Consider the following 18967-nt stretch of genomic DNA (forward strand, 5'->3'; position numbering starts at 1 on the left):
CCAACTCCAAAGTTTGCAGGGGAAAGCAAACTTTTTACGACGATTCATTCCTAACTACGCCGAGGTTACAAAGGGTTTTACACGGTTGTTGAAACAAAATACTCAATTTTCTTGGGATGAGATAGCTCAGAAATCTTTTGATGCACTCAAACACATGTTGACCCATGCACCGTTGTTGCATCCTCCCAACTACAACCAGGATTACTTCTTGTATCTCGCTGCCTCCCATTCCACCATTGGAATGGTCTTAGTTCAGGAAGATGAATTCGAAATGGAACATGTGATATATTACCTTAGTCGAATGTTAAATCCAACTGAGCTAAAATACTCACATGTGGAGAAATTGACATTGGCAGCCGTTCAAGCTGTCCAACGTTTTCGTCACTACATTTTACTACGTAAAACTACGGTAATTTCGGATTGCAACCCTATGATCTACATTTTGACCAAACAATTGCTAGGGGGCAAGTACTCTAAATGGATCGTTATCCTGCAGGAGTTCGACTTGGAGTTTGAGAAATCTAAGTCTAAGAAATCTTTAGTTTTTGCAGAGTTAATGTGTGACTTCCCGCGTGCTGACACAGAAACTGTGGCAGAGGAGCCCATTGCAGACGAATCTTTGTTTCTAATCAGCACTTTAGATCCGTGGTATGGGGATATCATCGTCTATCTCCAGACCCAATCCTTTCGGCCAGAAATTTCAAGGTCAGAACGTCGGAAAATTCGCTTCCAGTCCCAACAATTCAAAATTATTGGAGATACTCTTTATCACTGTGGGGCGGACTCTATTTTTCGACGTTGCTTAACTCATGAAGAGGCTGAAAGGGTTCTAAATGACTGTCACTCTGGAGCGTGTGGCGGTCATATGTCTGGGTATGCCACAGCCCAAAAGATATTGTGCGCTGGTTATTTCTGGCCGTCTTTGTTTAAAGATTGTATTACGGCGGTCCGGAAATGCCACAACTGCCAGATTTTTGATCGTAAGATGCGCGCTCCACCTGCTCCTCTCCACCCTATAATTGCCGTTGGTCCTTTTGCCAAATGGGGTATCGATTTTATTACATGTAACCCTCACTCGGCCGGGGGGCATGCGTATATCATCCTTGCGGTAGATTATTTTACTAAGTGGGCCGAGGCGATGCCTACATTCGAGGCAGACGGCAAGACAGCTGCAATTTTCGTGTTCAATCATATAATTGCTAGGTTTGGTGTCCCACAAGCGATAATCACTGATCATGGGCGTCATTTTCGAAACGTTATGATGACCGAACTTACAGGCCAGCTTGGTTTACGTCACGATAGTTCAACCCCTTATTATCCACAAGCAAATGGTCTGGTTGAATCCATCAACAAAGTTTTAGTTATCATGATCCGACGAATCATTGGGATTCATCGGTCGAATTGGCACAACATGCTATTTTCAGCGCTTTGGGCGTACCGAACCTCAGTAAAAACATCAACAAGGTTCACTCCTTTCCAACTAGTCTATGGTTTGGAAGCTGTGTTACCCATTGAGTGTGAAATCCCGTCACTACAAATGGCCATCGAGTTACTTCCAGCTACTTCCGAAGAGGAAAAGCGTTTGTTATACTTAGCTCAATTAGATGAGAATCGACGTGATGCTGCATTGGCGATCGAGACTCATGCAAAACGTATGAAAGCTCAGTATGATCGGAATGTGACCCCTCGAAATTTTTCGGAAGGAGACCTAGTGTTATTGTATGATCAAGGTAATGATAAATTAGGCGCTGGGAAATTCGTTCCTATGTGGCATGGTCCCTATATTGTTAAGCGAAAGCTAGCAAAAGGGGTCTATGAATTGGTAGACTTTGATGGGGACTCTTTGGGTAAACCCAGAAATGGCCTTTACTTGAAGAGGTACTATGCTTAAAAGAATGGGGTATGGGGATTTTTAGTTAGGGTAGTTTTGCTTTCTAGCTGGTGTGTTTTAGTTTAAAAACAAAAGTGTGCTTAGCTTAGAGAGTGTTTTTTCGTCATTATTCCTGTTTATCTTGGTTTTACTCTTGATATTGCAGATGTCGATGCCTCTCCAAACATACATTGGATTTGTTGATGGTGCTTGTCGTAATACACAGAACATCTCTTCCGCAGCTTGGGTTATCTATTCTCCCTCTGACGAGTTAGTTTCTATGCATGGGGTAAGCCTCGGTCAAACAACAAACAACATTGCAGAGTACAGTGCAGTGATTGAGTTATTGTCTGAATCTATTTCATTTGGGATTCGGAGTTTGATAGTGAGGTTGGATTCTGAACTCGTTGTATTACAGCTTAATAGAGTGTATGCCATTAGAAATCCAGTGTTATTAAGATTATTTTTGAGAGTGCGTCTCTTGGAACGTGAGTTTGATTATATTGAATATCAGCATATTCCAAGGTCTTTAAATACATTAGCAGATGCAATTGCTTCTCGAATGTTAAATAGACATTTGCAATAATCATACATGTAAATTTAAAACCATTCCATAACATGATTTACAAGATAAGTTGGTAATAGTGATATATATATATATATATAGGAGTGTGTCAAAAATACATCGTCTTCGATCATAGGTTGAAAAACACCTTATGATCGGCAAAAATGATAAGTACAAAAAACAAAAATGTCACATGTGCCCACAAAAGGCGATCATCCTATCACTGGTGATGATCTCTATAAGAAACCACTGCCCAAGCCACCTTGCAAAGGAACCTCCTAAAAGGTCATGGGACTCCAATCACATAGCGCTGAAGTCGACGAGGAATGTCGTCTATGGTGGTCTCAGGAATATCTCATGTCAAGCGCTCAAGATGACTCTCCAACTCGGCCAAAACCTCTGCTAATTCGTCCTGTGGGGCTGGTGCGGGTGCAACTGGTTGCCTCCTCTCGAAAGGCCGGAGAGCGGCTGGTCGTTGTGGACCCACATCTGCATTTGAAATTTTTACTATCAGTTTTGAGACGATGAAAAATATAAAAAAAATTTAAAATAGGAAAAGTTGAAAAGGATTTTACCTGACTCGTCCCACTGCTCTCCTGGTGGAAGAGCCATGTCTGGGTCACCACGGAAATCTATCCCAGCGTAAGGGAAATCCTGAATGGAAAAGACCTGGTTTTCCAACCATTGGAAATACTCAGGTTTGAACCGAGCAACCTCTGTCCTCTCGTCCGGGTGACGGGCCATGACTGCGACCCATCGCATCAGTTTGGGCTCTCGAGGAAGCCCAGCTCCAATAGTAAGGTGCTGTGGGATCAGCATAGGAACCCTCTCCAGGCCAAAACTCATGACCAAAGCCCCATAACCAAAGGTCTTTAGTCATCCGCTCTTGGCCCTGGTCAGTTGGCCTTTCACATTGGCCAGCACAGCATTGCACCAGTTGAAGATGGTGCCTTGAAAGCAATCAACTGCCATACGCATTTGGGATCCGGTGGCAACATGTAATGCGGCAGCTCCGCAAAGTCTGGTGACAGTAAATGCAATCACCATGAGCTCAGGACGGGATATAGTATTTATGTCTATCCCTTTGTCTTTAGCCTGGCTGTTGCAGTACTCTAGCCGGAGGCTATCGACAGATTGGCCACCTGGCCTAGTCCCGAATAGAGTCAAGTCCTCGCCTCTCTTAGGCAAACCAGTCAAGAAATAAATGTCCTCTGGCTCGATTTCGAGCCGGTGCCCGCCAATGAAAAAGCACTGGTCCTGTATGCTCCATCTGTCAACCAGCGATTGTAAGAAATCTACCTGAGCCCTCATGCCAGGAATGGTCCAGAATTTGTACAGTCCGCATGCCCTCAAAGCATCAAGTGAAGGTTGATGATTCCATGCGGCAGTATCCACGTCCTCATGCTCTCGTTCGCGCCAATCTAGCATGATATATTCTCTGCATCAAGTATAAAGATTAATTAGATTGCTAGAAAACATTTTGATTGGTCCATTTTTGAGAAATTTTAGGTTCAAAACCCTTGCTGCGGGGTACGCGCCCTCCACGTTAGACACAGTGCGTGGGTCCGCACTTTGTCTACACGGAAGGTGCGGATCCCGAGTTTTTTCCCAATGGAGAAAAAGTCGGGGTCCGCGGGTCCGCAATGGTAAACTTGCGGACCCCCGCGCGCGGGTTTTGTGCCTAAAAACCCTCCCAAAAAATAAAATGAGGGGCTAAATAAAAAAAATAAACGGTTGAAAATGAAGAGTAGGATGATGTGGATTACCTGGAGAAGACGGCGCTCGATTCCGACGGTTGGATTTTCCACAATCTTCACGAGAAGTTTTCTAAGCAAAAGCACTATTTTCTCACCCAAACTCGAACGGTAAAAATGAATTGACAAAGGCCCTTTTTATAAGTTTTTTGAGTAAATAAATCACAAATTTGTTTATGTTTCACTTTGAAAAGGTATTTTGCAACGCTTTTATCCATTTCAAACAGGTATGAGTAATGTTTGTGTCTTTGTGCAGAATAAAGGATTATTCAGGCGAAATCTATCATTTTCAACGAAAAAACAAGTAGAGTCATCTTTAAGCCCTTTTCTGACTCCTAAAACATGAAAAGATTGCCGAGCGTTTCTTTTACACTCGTTAAAACGGAATTAAAAGACGGTCTACTTACAACTCTTTTCTGACCGTAAAAATACGAAAAGATTGCCGGATTTTTGTCGTTTCGAATTCGATATTGGTTATAAAACGACATGTCGTTGATCGCTTTTTTACTTTTTTCGGATCAGTGACACTAATAACGAAAAGTGATCCTTGGTCATAAAAGATCAAGCGGTTCTCTCAAGTATTATTTTATACTTTTTCGGGCTTGGGAGACACAAATTTACGAAAAAGGTCAACCCTGGAGTCTTTTTAAGTTTTTCAGACTCTCTAAAATTGAAAAACGCCGAGTTTCTCCTATACTGGACTCGTTAAAATTTCACAGTAAAGGACCTGTTCAATTACAAACAGGAACGAACCACTCCTTCTTAGGGTTCGAATTTAAACTAAGTTGGACTCATCCGAAGGATGAGCTTATAATCAAGCAAATGTTATCCTCCTCAAGCTTGTCAAAAATAAAGAGGTACTTGCCAGAAATGGTGGGGAAAAAGAGAGGAAAATGAGCCTGTTTGTCATACTTTGTAACCACTCTTGAACACGACACTTTTATTCACCTGGGTTGGGAAATCCTTTGCCTAACAGTTGATCAAACCACATTGAAAGTCTTCAGCTGGTTTCTAGGTATTAACTTTGGGTCAATTGTCACCAAGCCATCTGTCGTGTCGTTATGTGTTCAAGAGGTCACTGCCAATAAGCCATTCATCTGCAAAATATCTGTCATCCATCTCGACCATCCCTGAGTCAGTCCTTGCAACAAAATTTCTTCAGCTTGATCTATGATTTCGTGTTGTGGGCTTGCCTACGACGGATCGCTTTCTATCGACATCAGCTCATTATCTAGAAAGATGATCTAGAAATCGTCAGTACCTTGAGATCTGCATGCCTCAATGGCAGGTTTCTCGTCTTTGACGACAGTTTACATCATTGTCTTTCGATCGAAGGATTCCGTGATATGTTCAACATCAACACATTTACTCACATCTCATGGATTGTACTGGGTACTTTGAGAGCCATTGAAATCACTGGTGGTTTCTCTCACACTTGTTAACAGTTTACATCATTGACTGGTAATCAAGTGGTTTCTACCATGTTCGACATCAACACATTTATTCGCATGGATAGAATCGTACTATTTCGGGAAGTAGAAATGAAGACCCTGGATCTAGTTTCCACCATCCAGGTTGCGAGGAATTTTGTATTCATTATGTTGCGGACTATTCATAAACAGATGGCTGCGTCCATACTGTGTTCACATGAGTCTATACTTATGATTTTTTACAAGATCATTCCTATATCAGAGCAGTAGATAGTTTTCTAGTTAGTTTTGATCTGAGTATGGGAATGCCTACCTCAACGATGATATGATCTCATATATATATATCTTGCATTGAATGTTTTTACAGGTTCCAACCGGGCTCTCCACAAGATGATCCTCGAAGTGATAAAGTACTTCACTCTTCTTATATGATAAATGAAATCCTCATCTACTACAGACTTCGCACTTTAGGGGGCAATCTGTTACACAAAAATATCGTCACCATGATTATTTGCAGTCAGTATGGGTCTATCATCACTTGTACTGTCCTCCTAAGCAAGTCTAAGACCTCAGCTCTTCAAATCAAGCTTTGGAAGTGGGAGAAAGACATTAAAAATCAATGTAACTCTGGTTCCGCAGTTTCTCTCATGGTCACTTGCGGTCCCGCACCTTCTGTGTACAAAAGCTGCGTACCTACCCGCTCTGTTCCTAAAGGTGTAGGTGCGGACCCCTGTGAAAGTCAAAAGGCGCAATGTTTATCTTAAAAAACTCACTTTGGGTTAATTCTAGAGTTTTCTAGAAGGAATTTTGACGTGGATTGTTCGCTCTGAGGTGGTTCATGCATCCCAAAAGAGAAGGAGTTAATCCCTTGATTAAAGGAGCTATCCCTTTGAAGGAGGGCTTTATCCCTTTGAAGGAGGACCTAGTAACTTCCCTCCATTGCACTATAAATACAGGCATTGGGGTGAGGACTAGGGAGGTTAGAAGCTGAACATTTTGAGGGTAAATGCTGGTGAAATTAAGACTCTTTGGTTGAGCTTGAGAGGAGAGATCACATACCTCTTGGTTCCATTGGAGAGTGAGTGAAACTTGTCAAAGTAGAGGAGACATCTTGTTGGACCCTGGGAGGAGCTTGTACAGCGTCAAGGCAAAGGTTGTAAAGTTCTTCTTCTTTTGAATTAATGCAATCAAACTCATTTTTCTCAACAAGTATCTTATGTTATTTGTTTCATGGACTCCTTGACTTTCATGTTAAATATGTTTTATGCAATTGGTTTTTCAGGTGCTATTTAATTTGTTTGCCTTGTTTGTGTTTGCAGATTTGCGAAGAGGAGCTCATTTGGATCAAAAGAGCGAGGGCATCCACAAGCTTGCGTTGGACCAAAGGTAGGCCCTAAAAACCCTTGTTTGCTATTGTTTATTGAAGCATATTTAGAGAAAGATAATGTCTGGTTGGTTTGCTTGTCGTTAGGTCTTCTTTAGATTCTAGGAAGGTCTATCTTGTCCGCAAGATCGACACATTCCGCGCGACAAAAGGCTTTGTGGGTCAAGTTAGGGACTTTGTACCAACCTAAGTCTTTGGTGAATAAACTGTTCCTGTGGAAAAAGTTGTATAACCTGAGGATGAAAGATGGAGACTCGGTGACAGAGCATCTGAATGCGTTTAATACTGTGGTAAGTCAGTTATTATCTGTTGATATTAAAATTTCAGATGAAGATAAGTGCATCAGTCTGTTGTGTTCTCTACCAGATTCGTGGGATAGTTTGGTTATTGCAATAGGTAGCAATGCAACTGCTTTGCAGTTTGATGAAATAGTCTCAACCTTGCTGACGGAGGAGATGAGACAGAAAAATATGGACAACTAGAATGGTGATGCCTTGTCTGTACGAGGATGGTCCCAGAACAGAAACAAAAATAAGTCATCGAGTGGGAGATCTAAATCTAGAGGGAGATCTAAATCTCCAGGAAAACCTACAAAGGTGGTGTGCTGGAAATGCGGAAAGGAAGGGCACTTTAGAAGGGATTGTAAATCTAAAGCTCCTGATAAAGGAAAGGAATCTGATGCTTCTCCTTCTGCAGAGGCGAAAACCACCTCAGATGAAGGTGGGGATGTGTACTTGGCTTCTTCAAGTACACATGTAGATCATGAGGCATGGTTGATTGACTCAGGTGCATCCTTTCACTTCACTCCCCATAGAGAGTGGTTCTGTGAGTATGAGAAATATGATGGTGGTGATGTCTTCTTAGGAGATGATAGGAAGGCTAGAATCATTGGTCGGGGAAAAGTAAAGTTGAAGTTGCAAGGTGGAAGGGTTAGAACACTTCCGGGTGTTCTACATATTCCTGCATTGGCCAGAAATCTGATTTCTGTAAGCAAGTTGGATGATGTAGGTGTAAAGACGGTGTTCGAGAAAGATACCTACAAGATGGTTCGAGGAGCACTGATATTGATGCGGGGAGTTCGGATTGGAACTCTGTACAAGCTGCAAGGTAGCACTATTGTTGATGGGTGCAATAGTTCTATGGTTCCTGAAAATGGAGTAGAAAATCTAGTGGTCTCTGGAGAGAAGACCATGTTGTGGCATCAAAGGCTTGGACATATTGGAGAGAAGGGCCTTCGAATACTTCATGGTAAAGGTATGGTAGAAGGTATGAATGATAGCTCTCTGGATTTTGATTTCTGTGAAAATTGTGTGTATGGGAAGCAAAATCGGGTGAGTTTCCCCTCTGGTGGTAAGAGGACGAAACAGATATTAGAGCTTGTGCACAGTGATGTGTTTGGACCTGTGAAGGTTCCATCACTGGGTAAGTCTGTGTACTATGTATCATTCATAGATGACTTCTCAAGGAATACATGGATATATTTTCTTAAGAAGAAATCTGAAGTCTTTGACAGGTTTAAAGAATTTAAGGCTCTGGTGGAAAATCAGACGGAGAAGAAGATAAAGGTGCTGAGGACAGATAATGGTGGAGAATTTTGCAGCAAGGAATTTGAAGAATTTTGTAAGAAGTGTGGTATAGCATGGTAGAAGACTACTCCATATACACCTCAGCAAAATGGAGTCGCAGAAAGAATGAACAAGACGTTGATGGAAAGGGCAAGAAGCATGCTCAGTGGTGCCGGGTTAGGACAGGAATTCTGGGCAGAGGCGGTGGATACTGCATGTTACCTGATCAACAGATCACCTTCATTAGCGTTGGAGGATAAGACTCCACAAGAAGTATGGACTGGTAAGAAACCCTCTCTTTCACATCTAAGGGTATTTGGATGTGATGCATATGTACATGTTCCAAAGGAGAAACGAACCAAGTTGGATAGTAAATCTGAAAAGTGCATCTTTATTGGGTATAAGGATGGTTTAAAGGGTTATAAGCTTTGGAACCCAGTCACATGGAAGGTTGTGTACAGCCGAGATGTGCTGTTCAGAGAGGTAAAAGATGTTATTCAACATGAATTCCAACCAAAGGAACCTGAGAAGATAGAGTTTGAGCCAAAGGAGGAAGAATCAGACTCTGCAGCAGAGGAGGAATCAGAAGATGAAGAGCCACAAACTCCGGCTGTGAGAAGATCAGTTCGAGAAAGAAGGCAGCCAGAAAGGTATAGTCCATATGCTTTCAGTTCAAATTTTGCTTTGTTTGTTACTGATAATGATCCCAGAACTGTGAAGGAAGCAGTGGATTCAGAGGATGGAAAACTCTGGAAAGAGGCCATGGTCGATGAAATGGCATCTTTGCACAAAAATGAGGTTTGGGATCTGGTGGAGTTGCCGGCTGGAAGGAAACCCATTGGCAGCAAATGGTTGTTCAAGAAGAAGACAAATGCAGAAGGAAAGGTGGAGAAATACAAAGCTCGGTTGGTAGCAAAAAGTTGTTCCCAGGTGCCGGGAATTGATTTTGGTGATATTTTTTCTCCTCTTGCCAAGGTAACTTCTATTAGATTACTTTTATCTGTTGCTGCTGCTTTTGATTTTGAGGTAGAACAGATGGATGTGAAGACAGCATTTCTTCACGGGGATTTGGAAGAGGAAATCTACATGAAGCAACCTGAAGGCTTTGCGGTGAAGGGTAAGAAAGAACTGGTATGCAAGTTAAAGAAGTCTCTGTATGGGTTAAAACAGTCACCAAGGATGTGGTATCAGAAATTTGATACATTTATATGGGGACTTGGCTTCACCAGAAGCAAAGCAGATCATTGTGTGTATTTTAAATTAATTGGTGACCGTGTTATTTATCTGGTCTTGTATGTGGATGATATGTTGCTGGTTGGAAATGACAAAGAAATTATCTAGGATTTGAAGACCCAATTGTCCTCCAAATTCGACATGAAAGATCTTGGTGCTGCAAACTATATTTTGGGCATGGAAATTAAAAGAGATTGGTCAAAGAGGAAGCTCTAGTTAAACCAGAGGAAGTATGTTGAGACAATACTGCAGAGGTTTAATATGCAGGATAATAAACCGGTGAAGGTTCCTATTCCTGTAGGTGTGAGGTTATCTGCTGAACCGTGTCCCAAGACACAAGAAGAGGAAGAGGACATGTCTCGTGTTCCATATGCAAGTGCAGTGGGTAGCCTGATGTATGCAATGGTCTGTACTAAACCAGACATTGCACATGCAGTGGGAGTATTGAGCAGGTTTATGTCAAAACCTGGGAAGGAGCACTGGACACCAGTGAAGCGGGTTTTCAGGTATTTGCGTGGCACTAGTGATTATGGTTTGTGCTACCAAGGAAGACCAGGATTGGACAGAGTGTTGGATATTCATGGCTTTGTTGATGCAGACTGGGCTAGAGATCTGGATCAGAGAAGATCTACAAGTGGGTATGTGTTTAACCTATTTGGAGGTGCAGTCAGTTGGATGAGTAAGAAACTATCTGTAGTGGCACTATCAACTACAGAGGCAGAATACATGGCAGCCACTCATGCAAGCAAGGAAGCAGTTTGGTTGCAGAGATTGTGTTCAACTACGAGGTTAGTACAGGGAGCTATAAGAATAGACTGTGATAGCCAAAGTGCAATTTTCTTGGCAAAGAACCCTGCTTATCATTCAAAGACAAAGCACATTGATGTTCAGTATCACTTTGTGAGGGATATGATAGAAGACAGAAAGGTGTTGCTGGTAAAGGTGGACACTTTGAAGAATACTGCAGATGCATTGACAAAATCTGTGAGCTCTGAGAAGTTCTCTTGGTGTAGAGAAGCAATGGGAATCTCAGGGCTGAAAAAAAATGACTAAGCTCTCCTGTGGCCCCCTGTGGAAAGAAAATAACAAGTGGGAGATTGTTGGGTTGTGTTATATTCTTTCCACGTAGTTAATAGGGGGTTTGAAGGGCACCCGTAACCCCACTTTATGGGGTCTGGGGCAGCGCCCCAGAAAATTTTGGTTTTGGACAATATGTTAGGTTGGGCGGACCCACCTATGGTTTTGTGCATGATTTTCGCACATGTTTTTTGGACGTGATGGTTTTCAGTCCATGGTATTGGACGCGATGGATTTCGGTCCATGGTATTGGATGCTTCGGCATGTATAAATATGTATTGTAACATTGAAAGGAACATAATGAAAAATCAAGCTGGTAGTCCCGGTTTTGGGATCTAGGGAAAAAATCTATGTGCATATGTGTTTTATGGGTTATGCTCTCGCATTGTTTATTTTCTTTGTTTAAGAATTCGTATGCAGGTAATTTCTGTACAGGGTTAAAACCTACATTTTACAACTGCTTCAAAACTTAAAATCGATAACATCATTACACTTGTCTCATAGAGACCTTTCCAATGATATAAAACTTACATAAATTTGACTTCCAGATCGAAAGATGTGGTTATTCACAAACTAGACTATCAGATAGTGCTATGTCATCTAACCTAGGGGCACCTACGTGGTCGCCATGTGGTACCCACGTGGTTATCAAAATCATGCCCAACATCATGGCCCAATGGTAGCTACCAACCATCTCATACTATGTCACGTATAACCCCATTTCTATGGTCCACATGACCTAAAATATAACATATATAATTAAAGTGTTCAGGTGTGGGTCTTCTATAGCCACATCACCTCAGAAATATTCTCGGTGTGTTCCAATGTTGTTCCCCACTGAAAAACTATTGGGGATGACCTTCCGAGATATGTGGCAATGTACACTCCAAATTAAGGCTTAGCCTCCCTCTTGATCGACAAAAAAATCATTCATACCATTTGGCAGTTATCCCCATTGAATGGGCCCCACACACCAAGTCACTCACAGACTTAAATCCTGGGAGTTCTACAATGTTCTTCATCCAAAACCTCTAGGGTCTGGGGTCTAGGGTGATGTCACCAGTCCAAAAAGTCAGGGCATTATCATCCATTCTCATGTCCTCCACATTGCTTGGATCCCATGTAAGTCTTCAAACCCTTGCAATTCACAACTTTCACGTTATATGGAAATTGGGCATTCTACCTTGTCAACGTACACACCCATATATTGGCCCACCATGCCACAATGTCTTGAGGATTTGATCCTGGTATTTCCATATTGCACTCGAATTGCAAAACGCTAGGGAGAAACCTCTAGGGAAGTATCTATAGGTCTATTTGACAACCTAATATGCTTACCCATTAGCGATCGACATTTCTCCCACTTAAGCATTTGATCATTACAATTAATCATGTATTCGAAGAGGGTTTATACCATTACTTCTGATGTCATTTACTCCAGACTTAATGTTTCCAACCTCATTTTATTACCAATAATCAATGAAAATGTAAGTGGCCTTTACCATGGTCCCAAGTGTGTGTGGCTTTATATACATATAACTTGTATACTATCCCATATGGACTATCCCTCAAGATATTTTCAATAACTTGGCCAAATTATGCCTCTCTCTCTCTCTCTCTCTCTCTCTCTCTCTCTCTCTCTATATATATATATATATATATATATATATATATATATATATATAGATATAGATATATATGAGTACCATGTTGGGTGTGGAGCTTGATTATCTTCCTAACTGAAAGGTTTTTTTTTTCAGCCGTGTTTGGATCCTAGTTCCTAATGAGGCAACGACTCCACCTATTTAATTGTTGTCATGGGGGTCTAGGGGGGGAATATGATCAAATGGTAGAAGCTACATTAATTTAGTGTTTTTTTTCCCTAGAAGGAAACCCTCGGTTTATATGAGGGTATTTGATTGTGGTTGAGTATTATTATTTTGGGAAAGAGAGAGAGAGGAGGTTGTGCGAGAGCGAAGAGGAAATTACAGTGGATCTGCTGTAGGTTGTATCTCTTCATTTTGCTACATAATATAAAAGGAAGGATTGGTTGTTTATCTATGGACGTAGCCCAAATTGGGTAAACCACGTGTTTTATGTGTTTTTATTTCCGCAATATTTTATTTGTTCCATTAGTTTGTAATATATAATTTTATAAAAACTGGTATCATAGCCGAAGGTCATTTGGCTAATGAACTCGTAGGAAAGAAGGTTCCTAGTTCAAATGGGAGTAATGGTGGAAGATGGTAGGTTTAGGGTTAAGAAATTCAACGACCAAAACTACCAGTTGTGGAAGATGCAGATAAAAGATTATCTATATCAGAAAGATATGTACCTACCATTGAGCAGGAAATCAAAGAATTTGACGAGTATGATAGAAACAAAATGGGATATTCTTGACAGAAAGGCACTTGGAACAATACAACTATGTTTTTGTAGCACCCTTCTGGTGGGCTCCAGTATTGTAGCAATAATGCTACAACTCCTGGAACTCCCTTCTTTAATTTTATCAACCCGGTAGTTCGTAACAAACTTGGAAGCGACGGTGCTGTATGCACAAGTACTAGCTCTTGCCGCAGCTGTCACTTGGTCAGCTGGCACAAGTCCACTAGGAGCTTAAGCCAACTTCTATGAGCTCTTAGAAGAAGATTTTTAATTGATGGATGAAAGCTAACTCGAAGGAAGCTAATCTAATTGCAAAAAGAAACTGAAAGCCAAAAAGAAACGCAAACCCTAGCAAACCCTAATTCTACCAGCTAGTCCTACTGACGCAAAGGAGAGCATGCAAACTACTGAAAGAGATGCCATTACTTCTATGAAGGTAAAATACATGTGTCTAGACTACCTCTATCTGAAGAAAACATCTTTTTGTATTTTTGATTAAGTTGTTGGAATTATCATGCATGTGCTTTTAACTATTTTTAACTGTGCAGAGGTGGATTAAGGAGGAGAAATGCTTGGAAGAGGTCGGGAAGGTTCAGAGAGGGTCTAAGGAGTCCCTAACACCCTTCCAGAGAATTTCACAAAGCTTGGCTGCCAAGAAACCGCGTTTATGAGCTTCTACAGGAAGTCTGCAGGGGTTCTACAAGATGTTCTGTAATTCTTCTACAGGATGTTTCGAAATGGGATTTTGGAGCATGGATGGAGGGAAAAAGATGGAGGAATGAGTATGGAGGTGAAATAGGGGTGTGAAGAGGTCTAGGACTTGGTGGATGAGGCTAAGGAGCGTTTGGATTTGTTCAAGGATGGAGGAAGCGATGATGCACAAGAATGTAGGAATTAGGGCAAGGTGGGGAAAGGATGGCAAATGAAGGGTACGAATCATGGACTAAGGGTTGGAGCAGATTATCTAATGGATTATGGGTAGATAGAGAAGGATAACAGGTGCTCTGCAAGTTATTTTTCGAATTTAACAAATGAAGACTTGGAAAATCAAAAACCTAATTACCTTGACCTAATCTGACCTAGATAATAGCAAAAGAAATGGAACAGAAGTTTATGTGCACAAAATCAGATGAAATAACTATGCAACTAAGCAATCATAACCCTAAGCATGCAGTCAAAACTGATATCAAGTTTGAAAACTAAGAATCCAACACTAATACTTGCATGGTGAAGCAAAACAGCGTTTTTGTGGGCAGCAAGGTCACCTTTGTCCCAACTCATGATCCCACTGAGGGAGAGGTAAGATCAGAGGTGCTTGAGCCCTTTTTTCCAAGGATCCTTTATGTTATTAATCTATCCAAATCAATCTGAACATGAAAATCTACTTTAATCATCAAAAGCAACCTAAATAACACAACAAGTTTTAAATCTAAATAGCAGATTTTACTCTAAGAATGCAGCAAAGACACATAAAGGTAAACAAAGGAGGTATTGGGCGCTTGAGATGGGCCCAACCCCAAGAGCTACAGCCTCGTAAGAGAGATTTAGAGCTGGTGCAAAGATGGATTCATCTTTATTGATCAAGAAATGAAGAGTTACATCAAAACTGTCCACAAGGAGAACTTGAAAATGAGCTGACAGCAAAACTAATCTATTGCCTAAAAATCGAACTACAAAATGACTACAACAAGACTATGAAATGACTAACTACCAGTTAAGAAAAATGACTAACCACTAGCTAACCAAAATGAGGCCCTAAGCCTTATTATTTATACAAATTGAGGACCCCAACAGTCCTCCTAAACTTTAGGGACTCGGCTGCCCAAGACTTATAGTTAACAGCGGTCCTACTTGACTTGCTTGGCTGCCCTTGTGCTGATTGATTTGGTGGCCCTTGAACTCCGAGCTGATGGTGGAGAATTCAAGGTAAGGGCCCATAAATGAAGGGGACACCTTCCTACAAATCCTCTCCCTTGTTCTCCCACGAATTTGGCTGCCAAGTGCTCATTACGACCTTCAATTTTGTCTCCAAATTGACCAAAAAGGCTACACAAAGCACACATTAGACTTGTTGGCATAATGACTAACCCAATTCACTCTATTAGCATAAATATAATAAAAAACATGCAATAAACTAATGAGAATGGTGGATTAAGTTGAATTAGGAGGTTGAATGAGCCCAAATAATTATCCATTTTTGGGGCTCATCATCACCCCCCTACTGAAAGTGTTGCTCATCCTCTGAGCAACCAATCTATCTCCTCATTTTTGATGGCCTTGGTGGCCTCCTTGTCATGCCAAGCTTCTGAAGTGATGTCCTTTTCTCTGTCATGAAATCATGCTTTTCTCTTTGCTTCTTCCCACTGCCTGCTCCTTTTCCTAGTGAATTCTCAACCTTGGTATGATTGTGCAAGTATATTCAATCTGATGGTGGCAATGGTGGTGAAAGGAGATGAAACCAGTGGAGGATGGAAGAAAAGAGTGGTTGCATGCCTCCTCAACAGACTTCTAGCTTCAAATACCTCTCCATAATTGATTCTGGCCTGCCCAAAGGCTTCTACAGGATGTTTTTGGTAAAAATACAGAACTTCCTGTAGAAAGTCCTGTAGCTTCCTGTAGAAGGTTGAACCGTGACTAAATTGTGCCCGAACCCTGAAAAAAATGAGTGTTCATGGAGGGGGTGGATGTGAGGATGCCTGGGAAATTGGTAGGGACACTTTTGCTTGTGCTGGGAGGCCGTTTTCTGGCTTCCTGTAGAAACAGTTCTCTGTCTTCCTGTAGAAACAGTCTGCTAACTTCCTGTAGAACCAGTTTTCTCTGATTTGGCTTGCTTGGCTGGGGTGCCTTCTCCTTGACCTGTGTTGTGGTTGCCTTGGGTGTGTCCCTACTTGTTTGGCCTTTTTCAATCTTCTTTGCTCTCTTCTGCAATCCTTTTCCAAGGTGTTTGTGCCATTATTCCTCCCACAGTTTTAGGCTTAGCAATTTGGCCCATTTCTCCTTTTCCTCTCTGTTTCTTCCTTCTTTTTCTTTCTTGCTTTTCCTCTTGCTTTCCTTGTGGCTTTTTTCAATTCGTTGATTGCATGTTGTACCATAGGCCTCAGGAATCAACCGCGCCACCACAATAATTTCAGGTTTGATGTCCAATCCTTGATGTGTTGTTCTCAACAACATTTCATTCTCCAATGCACAAACTTGATCAAGTATATACACAACCTGTCCACCAGTATCTGGCATTCCTAAAACAATTGCTTGGCCAAAATAACCCTGAGGTGAAAGAATCACAACATTAAAGACCATAGGAATCCTTCCTAGAAATGTTTCTAAAGTTGATGGATCAGGGGCCTGCAAAGTCTCCAAGAGCAAATGAATCATATCCAAGACATGTTCTGCATTGTCTCCCCATCCTTTTTCCAATCCCATTTCTTGTAATTTGTATTCAAACTCTGTATGTGGTGTATTCTTGGGGAACTTTTTAAGATATTCCACTGCCTTTACCAAGACTGAGCGTAGCTTGGACAAACTTTGTATTCTCTCATTCAGCATCAGCTTCTGGCCTCTGTAGCTGTGTGCTTGAAGGAAATGCAGCAAGGGCTGCATGCTTTCTCTATCATGGAATAATCTTGAGGACAAATGCTGATTGAGAAATTGAACTCCACTACCAATGGAAGATGGCCGTGTTGGGCGAGGAAAAGATTCATTGAAGGGCTCAAGGTCTAGCTTCAATGCATATTTATCCTTGACACTTTCATCCACAAGGTGCTCCTTGAATTCCAAATATTCAGCCACAGAAAGTTGTTCAACAGCAAGTTCATCAACATTTGACACGGACATAATCCCATATACCAGACCTTGGCCGTACTGCAAGGACAATCTATGGTGGAAGAATGATGTCCTCCTGTGTCTTAACACATCTCCAAATAGCCCTTCTTTGAGCGTTTGAAGTTCATCATTCTCTCCCAATACCTCTGTTAGTCATCTAATAAATGATGAGGCCACAAAATCTTCTTCCCTTGTGCTACATATCTCTCTTCAGGCTCCAAATTTAATGAAGAAAACTCGGGCTTTTCTGCTCTGGACAGCTTTACTATACTTTCTTGTAGGACGTCTTCCTGTAGAAACGCCTGTACAGTGCCCCTGCGCCTCTGTGCGAGCTTGATACATAGCAGAATATCGAAGACAGGTAGAAAAACTCAGCGGAGGACGATAGGTTAATAATTTTGTGGAAGCAGAGGATGCATACTTCAGTTGAAAATGTTGCAAGTGCAAGTTAACAACAATCTGTGAGTTTCAGCTGAGCGTTCATTAATTGTTGCATGATTTGTGGTGAAGGAGTGAGGTGGCCAGGTGTACGTGGCCACATGCAGACGGTAGTGCTATGATGAGCTGCATGTCCTCTTCTTGTTAATCAGTTGCACTGGAGTTAAAGCCTCTACCACTGTCTGTTTTTTTTTATTTTTAATTTTCACGTGAGTTGTCTAACACGTACGCTGCATGATTCCTGGCTGATTGCTAGAGAATTGGAAAAGGAACTATCGGCTTAATCTTGCTATATTCGTGCCTTAATTCCACCATTCCATTTGTTCATGCAGTTTTTAAATTAGATCTGTGCAATAGAAGAACGAGTTTCAGTCACGTACCTGAAGTCAAATGGCTGTCGTGAGCTGCTGTGGCCTGTCATTGCTGCATGCATTTGATTCTATGGTTGCATGATGGCTTGGTTGCTGATTCATGGCTAGCTTCCTTGTGCAGGTGTCCTCTGGCCAGATGCATGCTATAGGAGTTCATTTCCACGTTCAGATCTGCACCCTCAAGCTACTACTGCTGAATTTTCACTGGATAGAAACTTGTTTTTGCCATTGCTCTCAAACGGTAAACTGGATCAATCTGAAACATGCTGAGCACGTTCCTATCATTATTATGCATCTCCCATAGCAAAATTACGATCAATGGATGCACAGATTTCGAGAAAAATGGAAAATGGTTGAAGATTTCAGAGATCGATTTCTCGGAAACCGTTCATTGGAATCGGCTGAAACTGCTTGGGTAGGCTACTATCACCCATGTGCATCTCCCCATGAAACAGGTTTTGAAACGGATGCACGGATATGGAGAAAATGTAAAAATGGCTGATGGTGATGGAGGCTAATTTCTTGGAAACCGTGCACTGGAATGGCCTGAAACTGCTCGAGCATGTTGCCATCATACCTATACAATTCCCTGTAAAACGGTTTTTCAAATGGATGCATGGTTTTCAAGTTAGGGCAAAAACAAATTTTGTTCTATGTATTTTCTCTTCAAAGCATTTTGCAAGTTTTTGCATGGAAAGAAAAACTAAGCTTGGGCTGTGATGCAGGTATGGAGATGATGGAGGAGGATTTTGACGATTGCAGGAGGACTTCTGAACCCTTGAGGAAGCTACCATGTTCACCAAACAGCCTTTTTGAAATCCATTTCTAGCTTCCTACAATTTCTACATGAACTTCCTGTAGAAGCACAATGTAGAAGCACAATGAGGTGAAAAAATGATGGAGAAAGGTGAGGGATGGACACAGAGGTGCTTGTAGGCCTAACCAACAGATTCCCACCATCAGATTCCAAAGGTTCTACAGGATGTTTCCTGTAGAAATACAGAACTTCCTGTAGAAGGCACAAAAATTCTTTGTACCTTGTTTTGGGTGATCCTCCTGACCTGAAATGTCCTTCT

At 41.5% G+C, this 18967-nt stretch overlaps 1 pseudogene; it reads right to left on the reverse strand.

Annotated features, from left to right (window-relative positions):
• The window catches only part of LOC149260584 (sucrose synthase 2 pseudogene), a 72178-nt pseudogene extending 55084 nt beyond the window's left edge, over positions 1–17094 (reverse strand).
• Positions 17095–18967: the final 1873 nt, after the last annotated feature.

This window comes from Pinus tabuliformis, chromosome 6 (assembly GCF_031772625.1).
Source record: "Pinus tabuliformis cultivar Carrire ecotype Pingquan chromosome 6, CPIR1, whole genome shotgun sequence".
In the NCBI taxonomy this organism is placed as follows: domain Eukaryota; kingdom Viridiplantae; phylum Streptophyta; class Pinopsida; order Pinales; family Pinaceae; genus Pinus; species Pinus tabuliformis.